At 44.1% G+C, this 9,629-nt stretch overlaps 1 protein-coding gene across 1 annotated transcript in view; it reads right to left on the bottom strand.

Moving 5' to 3' along the window:
• The window catches only part of Arhgef28 (Rho guanine nucleotide exchange factor 28), a 345,634-nt gene that overhangs the window by 152,726 nt on the left and 183,279 nt on the right, over positions 1–9,629 (bottom strand). The gene's annotated exons all lie outside the window — the stretch shown is intronic.

The following is a 9,629-nucleotide window of genomic DNA, read 5'->3' as shown; positions in this document are numbered from 1 at the left end:
TTTTTTTTTTTTTTTTTTGCAGAACCAGGGATTGAACTCAGGCCCTTGCGCTTGCAGGGAAGCGCTTATTCCACTGAGCCATCTCCCCAGCTGATCAGTTGATTTTAAACATCAGAATAGTGTTCTGTAGGGGTCAGAAACTTTGGGATTTATTTACTCTCAAAGCCGACTTATTCGGAGTTAAAGATCCTGTTTTGGAGAAGGAAATTTTACAGTTAAAAGAAAAAATTGCCAGTTTTTCCTTCTCTCATTACATTTCAGAAATTAAACTTGGGGGCCAGGGAGATAGGTCAGCGGAATAAGTGTTTGCCTATTAAGTATAAGGTCCTGAGTTCAATCCCTAGTACCACCAAAAAAAAAAAAAAGAAAAGAAAAGAAATTAAGAGAGAGAGAGAGAGAGAGAGAGAGAGAGAGAGAGAGAGAGAGAATTAAACTTGGTCTATAAGATGTGGGAAGCAATCTGGAGTGCAGTACAGGCCCATGGTGCCATCGCCAAGCCAGCCACGGGCCTGCCGCGACGCCCTCACATTAGTGCCCCTATCAGCTCCCTCTCTCGGGCCCACGCTGTGCACCTCAAAGTCCAACAAATGACTTTCTAACAGCAAATTACAGTCACTTCATTTTGTCTTTAAGCTTCAGCATGTCATTTAAGTTCTCATAGTTGCAAAGTCTTCTCAATACTTTTCTTTGTTATGTGACAGTTTTCCCACTTCTCAGAGCCGCTACGTGGATGGTGACAGTGAAAATCTGCAAACCTAATAAAAAACGGGCTTCCTTGTACTTCTTCTGTGATGACTGAAGAGCAGAAGCCTGAGTCTCAATCCCTAAGGTACTAAAAGCCCAGTGAGTCCAGGGTGATGGCAGCCTTGCTGAGCTCCCCCAAGGTCCCTGGCTGCAGCTCCAACAGCAAGCGGGGGACCCCTGAGAAGCCCCTGAGGCCGACTCGCAACTCTAGGTTTGATCCAAACCAAAGTGAGTAGCTTCCCCCGTGTGGACCTGGGCTTCAGTATTTTTAAAGCTCCAGTTCCAATTCAGAGGCAAAACTGAGAAGCTGAGGACAGCACAGTGCTGAAATTAGCAATGCCTAAGCTCACGGAATTCCACGTAGCTCTTCTGTATTCTATGATTGCCTTTAAGGAAACAACAGGACAAATCTTAGATCTACCATTATCCCAGACACATCCTAGACTTGTGTCTTTTAATAGCTTTGTGCTGGTTTATAATCAGAAGAAAAAATGGCAGAAGACAGACTACATCCCACAAGGCTTTTGCTTCTTTGGATTTCGTAGGCTGTAGCTTATATCCACATTTCCTTTAATTTCTAAGATAACTGTCTGTCAGCACATGCCCCAATAGTTGCATTGAAAGAAATCAAATGGAGCAGAACCAGACTGACTCAGCAAAATCAGTTGGGATAAGAGCAGAACCATTCCAAAGGAGAAAGTCCTGCACTGCAGCCCCCAATATAAAAGGCAGAACAGCTGATAAAAGAGCTAGGTTGATGGGCTCAGTGGTTTATGCTGAAAATGGGCCTTTTTTTTTCCCCCACTTATGTATTTGGTACAGGGTTTCAGTATGCACCTCAGACTCATAGTGATCCTCCTGTTTTCAGCCTTCCCAGTGTTGGGATTACAGGTATGTGTCACTAAGCCCAGACTCGGTCACTGGCTCAGTGAGCCCCGGTGGCAGGGGCTGGTGCAGCATGTGAGACTGGGAATCAAACCCTGGTCCCTGCACTTGCCAAAGCAGGCACTTAGTCCTCTGAGCTATCTTGCTGGCCCTTAGCTCGGTGGTCCATGTGCCTGCCTGGCAAGTGCAAGGCCTTGAGCCGCCCCCACTGGGCATAGTGTCGCACATCTGTAATCCCAGCGCTGGGGAGGCTAAGACAGGAGGACCACTATGAGGCAGAGCTGTGTAGAAAGACTTTGTACCAAATAAATAACTAGCCAGGTAGAGTTCATAAGGTGCAGCATTCCAGTAAGTCAGCATTTTTTCCTACCAAACGTGGTATTTAAAGGCACAACAATAAGAATGATGAACTTGAAGCCTTTATATTGAAGTGGATGCCACTTGAACATATACTCATAAGTGAAATAAACCAGAAACACATGTGTAAATATCATATAGTCTCCCTACTATAAGCACTCAAAAGAAGAAATACAAATAGAAAGGTGTAATACAAGTAAAAGGAAAGCAGGATCTCAAGGACTAACTAATGAAGAGAGGGAAAGGAGAAGAGCTAGGAAACATGAATAAGTCAAACCATACAGTTATATGTAGAAGATGGGCAAGGCAATGATCCTGAGAATCTTCAGAAGATTTTTGAATCTAGCAGTTAATTGGAAAGATTCTCACCCTGACTAACTATATATACTGATACCTGTGAACTAAGCTACTGCACTGCAGATGATAATCTGTAATAGTAGTTTCATGCTTGGAGTGCCTGTCATTCTGGTCTTCTGAATATGGGCTGCTTGTCATGACATGTCAGTTGCTGCTATGCTGTCTCTCGGATAGATGGTTGTTGAAAAAGAAGGGGGTGGTGAATGAAAGCAAGAGACGGGAAAAGGAATATTGTGGGATTGTCCTGCTTCAAGGTTGTATATGGTGAGATTTTTGGACTTATGTGTAAACATAAGAAGTATATAATTCTTTATCCTATTTTTAAAATATATTCTAATTTTTAAATTTTTTATCATATTCTGTAGGGACTTAAAGTTCAACATATCAATACTTGATGAAAAATACCTGTTCCATATTATGCCTAAGATGTTTGATATGCAGACAGATAGTGAGGTTAAGCTTAACAGCCTAAGTTGTATGGTAATAACAATAAAGTTTGTCTTCTGGATGGTTAACAACCCAAGTTTGCAGACCAAAATTAGAGAAAAAGGAGGGCTGCAAGGAAAGCCAACATCTTGGCCCTAGCCTTCCAAGGTCAATTAAGACTCAGGACATATGAGAACTTGTATCGTCATGTAACTCGGTAGTGTCCCAAATTTTCTGATCAAGGAGATTATGGGGCCAAAGAGGAAAGTGATAGACGATGTAGAGTGTGTCTAAGGAGAGTCACATGGAGAGAAACCATTCTCTCAGACTTTCACAGAAAGCACATTGGCCAAGCAATGGCCATGACTCATCCACATGACTGACACTGACAAAGGTTTTACAATCTGAGGTACAGGATCTCAGGATAAATCCTGAGGGGATTTCACTGACTTTATCAGACCCAACAGCTACAACTCTTGTTGCATAGGTCCTGCTTTACCTTGGTCTTAACCATCCAGCAGAAAAGTATAAAAATGAAATATAAGAAGTAAAGCCTGCTGTTATTCTGACATTGCCAGTCAAATGGAAGACCCAATACTATTATGGTCTACTGGACTCTTTTAGAATATTTTGCTGTGTTTACACACCTATAATATTCAAATAACGGAACAAAACAAAAAAAGGGTATACAGATGAATGTCCGTTTTGTATCTGTGTATTCAAAGTGGTTAGGATAGATATATAGTTACAGTCTCTTAATGAATAGAGCGATTTGTTCTAATGGTGTTTGTAAATAGGATATCATGTCCGCATCTTGTACAGCAATTAACCACTCGGAAGAATGTATGCAATGTGTTATTATTGAAACTGTCCTACCAATTTGATTTGAAACTGTCTCATTGCTATTTGTTTATCAATAAAATTATGGGAAAAAAAATAAAGCCACAACAATGGCAACAATATTTCATCATGAGCAAAAAGAATAGAACTGTGATCCAAGTTTATACCAATAACTATGTGCTCTGAATCTTGGGAACTTGGACTATTTTCCTGAACTGTCTCCAGCCATTGTATTCAAAACCAAATCACTGTGACTGGGCATGGTGGTGCACGCCTGTAATCTGAGCACTGGGGAGGCTGAACACAGGAGGATCACTACGAGTCCAAGCCACGTAGTGAGACTGTGTACCAAATACATTAAAAAATAAATAATTATACCACCAGAGATGCCCCCATTAATCAATCAATAAATGAATAGAATCACTAGATGTTCCTCTGCCTCAGGAGCATCAAGAAAGATCTGCCAAAAATTGGGCTTGAAATTTTATTTTTCACAAGGATATCAGCCCTGCCGAGCTTTCCCTTTCCCTTACATTTCCATTCACATTGCTTGCAACATTCCTGAGATCTCACTGCAGATACCCATGTGCTCTTAAGCAACAACCAGGAGAAGGTCAGCTTCCACTTACGCGGTCCCTGGTGCCTCCGATTCCACACTTGAGACCCTGTTTGGAACCTTCTCAAAACTTAGTTTTCCTAAGCGACTTAAAAGCGCTGCTTGACAAGCACGTGTAGCTCAGTAGCATTAATCCCATTTCCAAACACGCAGCTAATAAAAGAAGAAACGGGCAGCTAACCTAATTAGTTCTCCTGATTTGGTAATTTGCCCGGCCAGTACTCCAGACTCCGCAGAGTCTGGGGCTCGACCTCCCTCCCAGGTGACCCAGAAACGGATGTGAAGGGACATAATGTTCTGGCAGAGAGGGGCTGCTCCTCTAGATGCTTCCGTCATGTCCTACCAGCTTCCCTCTGCAGCTGCTTCTCTGAACCCTCCCTCCTCTATGGGGACTCTGTTCTCCTGAATGGACATGTCCACAGTCAAGAAAGAACTACATCTTCTTCCAGCTTGGCACATAGAAAGCTCTCAGATTCTAGTATTTGTTTCTATCTGTTCTGCTTCCTTTTCTTCTCAACTGGCCTCTAGATAGGCTTTATGTCCTTCTGGTTTCATGTCAAATCAGGTTTCCTCCCACACCCAGCTTTTGGTCTTCTGTCTCCCTAGTGTCCACCCGCCCAGGTCCAAAGCCCACCAGCAAGCTTTTTCTTTTCCCATATTTTTCACAAGTAAGGGCTGGGGATATAGCTCAGTGGCATAAATGCCTGCCTGGCAAGAGCAAGGTCACAAGTTTGAGCCCCAGTACCAGGAAAAATAAACACCAATATTTTTCACAGTAATGAACAATAGCAGCAATGGAATGACCCAATGTTTAAAAACAAGAAGGGCCGGGGAGATAGCTCAGTAGAATAAGCATTTGCCTGGCAAGCACAAGGGCCTGAGTTCAATCCCCAGTTCTGCAATAAATAAATAAATAAATAAAAGAAGAAGCTGCAATTTCATCCCCCACATGTACTAACCAGGACACTCTGTAACATCAAAAATACGTATGAGGTAGAACCAACAAATATAATGAACATTTAAAGAATTTTAAAGTCTGTCACACTACAGTATACTACAGTATACAGTACACACTGCCACAAAGCTACCTCAAATTACTGTACACCCCTCGCTTCCAAAGCCCTTACCTCATCAGTCTTGCCACTTTCTGAAGCAGTTCTGGAAGTCTTGTTTCTTGAGTAACTTAGTTAAACTCTCATGCCTGCCTTGATGCCCTGAATGGTCTCAGTCATTTACCTTTCATGGTCATTTTGACTTGGAGGAAGAGCTAGAAGTCACATGGTACCAGGTCTAGCAAATAAAGTGGATGAGGGCAAACTGCAATGCTTTTTATGAGCCTGCTGTTCCACTGGGTGGCACTCAGCAGCTACCACCACATCTCATAAAGACATCTGAAAAGAGGGCTTCCAGAACGCCTTAGAAAGAAGAAATGGTGAAACTGCCTGAAGTGAGGGGGAGGATTTCAAGGGAAGTTAATGGCAATGTCTTTGACTATAACAATAAATAAATAAATAAATAAATAAATAAATAAAATTTAAAATTTTTTTTAAAAACTTAACTATTCACTATATTTCAATCATATCTTGTATTATTAAGTGTTTATGTTTTGGCTAATACACACATATGAGAAGGGTCTGTAATATTTTTTCTGTCTACTTACAAAAGTACTGTTTTCTTTGTGGGAAAAAAGTATGGCATTCTTTTTAGCTACCTTCTAAAAATGGAGCTAATTCATGGTATGTCATGGTAAATGAACAATGCAGGATATAATTTCTTCTGTTTTCAGGATCACAACTACAATAAAAAAAAAAAAAACTCTAGTAGGAAATATATCCAAATTTAATAATAGCTGTCTTTGGTTGGAGAAAATGAAGATTTGTTTTACTTTTTTCCACGCTTGCTGTAATTTCCGGGCTTTTTTTTTTCCTGCTGTTTATTTACTTACATAATTACAAAAGACTAAATTTTTCCAAGAGGCTTATTTAGCAAGATGTATGTCTAAACTCCTCTCTGGCACTCATGCCAAACCTACTCACTGCCAACCAGACCTGCAGTGGCAGATGTGACACTGATTCATACCAGAGCTCTGAAGTGTCAGAATTCCCCAAGCAAAGAGAAGACGACAGCCAGTGTCTGTCCGTCTCTCCCTGCCACCTTCCCCAGAGGGAACGTTAAAACATGCTCCCTTAGTTCTTGTCTTATCATGTCAGTTTCACCAATCCTTCATCTTTCCCATGAACGCAGTCACAGGATATACAAATTTAGCCAAATGAATTTCATAGAAACATTAACCCAGACCACAGATGATCAACTCAGGTAGGAAAATCAGGTTTGGTATTGAGAGGTACTGTATCTGGTCTATCATTCACACCGTCATGCTTTGGAATAGTCCTTGCTGAGAGGGTAGGATCATTATGCTCCACAAAATTCTGCAATTTACCTGAGATACTGGCCCTCTGGCTTCACATTTCCTTAAGCAGGAAATTAACTTTTTTTTTTTTTTTTTTTTGGCGGAACCAGGGATTGAACTCAGGCCCTTGCACTTGCCAGGGAAGCGCTTATTCCACTGAGCCATCTCCCCAGCCCCAGGAAATTAACCTTTAACTGGAAAATTTCAACTTCTAACGGCAGCCACCCAATCTCCTTCTCTCACATCCAGTTTTTTCAAATTCATAGCTCTGGCCAGTCAGTGATGGTTTCACACATCTTTGTTTGCAGTTGGGATTCCAATACGGCACCTGGGGCTCAGCCTCCCCGTCATTGTCCACAGGCTGTCCATTTGTTTCTGTAAGACAGCCACTGTCGATCCCATCTCTGCTTAAAGTTTCCATCCTATTTCTAACCACATGTACTCCTGTTGACTGGAGCCAATTGGACCCTTTCTTCCTTCTTAGCATGGACATTGACTCAGTCATCTCATCTACCACCTTCCTTTTCACCACTGCCATCAAGTGACTTGCTCTGCCTGCCCATAGTAGCTGCCTGGAGCATGAAGGTGCCCAACCCTTTACTGTGATAGTAGTAGACTGTCCTTCCACTGATATATGTCTCCCTTTGAGCAAAGCTCTGGGCCCCTGTAGCACCTAGAGAGCAGAACCATCAGCCCTGCACCCAACCTAAATGGAACCTTACCATCAATTCCATACTGAGATAGTTCTGGGGGCCTGGCCTGGATAAGCTTACCAGCAATCACCACCCAAGAAATCAGTCCTCCAAGCACCATCATTTCTGGTCTATCAACAAATGGCCAGTGTGATTTGTGATGATGAGGGGGCCCAAGAACAACATCTCCGAAACTTCCTCTGGCTTGCCCTGTACAATACAATGAAATTAAAATCTCACACTCACTGGTCACACATCCCCTGCTCCACAGGCATAGGTGGCTACCATTCTGGGCAGTACAGCTGGAGAACATGTCCCTCCCCACAGAAACTTCTCCTGTGGCCCTGACACACAGAGCAGGACTGCTCCAGAGCCAGAAAAGGCTTCCACCTCTGTCCTACATATTTGCTCCTAGGAGATGGGGCGGAATAGGGCATGTCTAAAAAGGCAAGGCTGAAGTGCCCTCTGGGGACAGTGGCGTCCTCTTCCATCAAAGCACGGTGTACTTCTTGCTGACCCTTCTGTCTCAGGCAATTCCTGGAAAACCTATAATCACCTTTTCTGAATAAAATCAGAAGAGTTTTTGAACCCAGGGAGTTTAAATGAAAACTAAAGCAAATGCTAGTGCCAGAAAACCTCATCTACAGCCCTTTTCAAAAGTCACTGGTGAAAGTGACACACATTTGTCTCTGCCAGCCTTCCTAGCCCTCCTCCTCACACAATGACTTCAGGGACAAAGACTAGCTGAGGTCCAGGACAACGCAGCTTCCACAGTCAAAGTCTTCTTACCCAGCAGGTACACCCCTTGCAGACTGGAGTGAGTTTTTAAAGCCTAAAATTAAAATAATCCTGCCATTTAATATGTTTAATGGCTAATCCACTCCATGCCCCCAGCGATTCCTCATGGTACACATTCCTAGGAGCCCGCTGCTGTTTGTAGATGACACATCCTGGACGTGAATAACAACCAGGGCTCCCAGGGGCCCACAACCATTTAGAAAGATGTTTGTTTTTCTTTCTCCTTCCTCTTCCTCCACTTGGGAGAGTCAATTATTAATCTTACCGTCTAGAGCAGAGCTATTAGAGGCAAGGGTATTGCTGTGTTCAGAGTGTCTGTGGAGCCCTTCGCTCCTGAGTAGCTCAGACGTAGAAGGGCGTGACTTAGACAGACATGCAAGTGCACGGCTAGGTTTCTGCTTTGATTTCAGGAGCCCTCAGGCAGGAGCAGCCAGGAAGCAAGCCACTTCTGACCTGCGGCCTGAGAGCAATCCAGTCACCGCCACTGCAGCTGCTTCCGGGCCTGCTGCTGACCTGGGCACTGGTGAAACCGCTCCACGCACCCTCGGCATGCACAAGCCTGCTCGGCTTGGGGTGCATCGGCAAGTCCCCTGCCTTTGCCATCGGCTCACCCAGGGTACTGCCTCAGCTTTCCCCGCCACCCATCCTCATACCCACGGAGCCAGCCTGCCCTCCCGCACGCAAGCACTCTCCCAAGCAGCCGCCCAGGCTTCGCAAAGCCTAAGCACAGCAGATCCACGCATGTTCGCATCCCACTCTGCAGCCCAGCAAGCTCCAAGCACCACTGGGGGCCCAAACGAGGCTGCCCATCCTCAGTCCCCAACACCTTCGGTACATCCTGTTCACCTCTATAAATAACTTCAGGGATATGTCTGGGGCCTCAGTCAGGCTTAGAAAAATAGAAAATACATAGGAGGAGGGTTAATGACAAGCCACCACCCCCTCCTCCCCCTTGGGGAAACAGAAGACCTGTGAATGAACGGGAATTCTCATGGAAGGAACTGCCTCCTCCTTGCCTCTACTCAGCCTCCAAAGGGATACCCACCCCAGGCCCATGATGCCGCACAAGCATCTGGTCTACCCTTAAGCCCAAGGGCAGATCCGGTAGGCTCAGCTCCATGGGACACTGGTGTTGGTGTAGAACAGAGCTTAGCCTGGGACGCTGTGGCCAGGCAGTGTGAGGGTCTAGGGTGCAATGGCTTCACAGAAGTAACTGTTGGGTTTTTCAGCCACACAGTAAAGAGATAGGAATGAAAAAGGAAGCCTCTTTTAACTCTAAAGACACAAAGAGGATCGAGGCAGATGGAGGAGTCCTCTGACCTTAGACAAAGAGAACTGAGACTTTTATGACTTTTGCTAGGGGTGGAGTTTGAGGGGCAGTTTGAATTACATGTAAAGAGTTGATTGGGGGGGCTGGGGAAATGGCTCAGTAGAATAAGCGCTTGCCTGGCAAGCACAGGGCCCTGAGTTCAATCCCCAGTACCGCAAAAAAAAAAAAAAAAAA

Source organism: Octodon degus, unplaced genomic scaffold, assembly GCF_000260255.1.
Source record: "Octodon degus isolate 3935 unplaced genomic scaffold, OctDeg1.0 scaffold00177, whole genome shotgun sequence".
NCBI lineage: Eukaryota > Metazoa > Chordata > Mammalia > Rodentia > Octodontidae > Octodon > Octodon degus.
The sequence above is the reverse complement of the archived record's forward strand: the minus strand, read 5'-3'. Positions and strand labels throughout refer to the sequence as shown.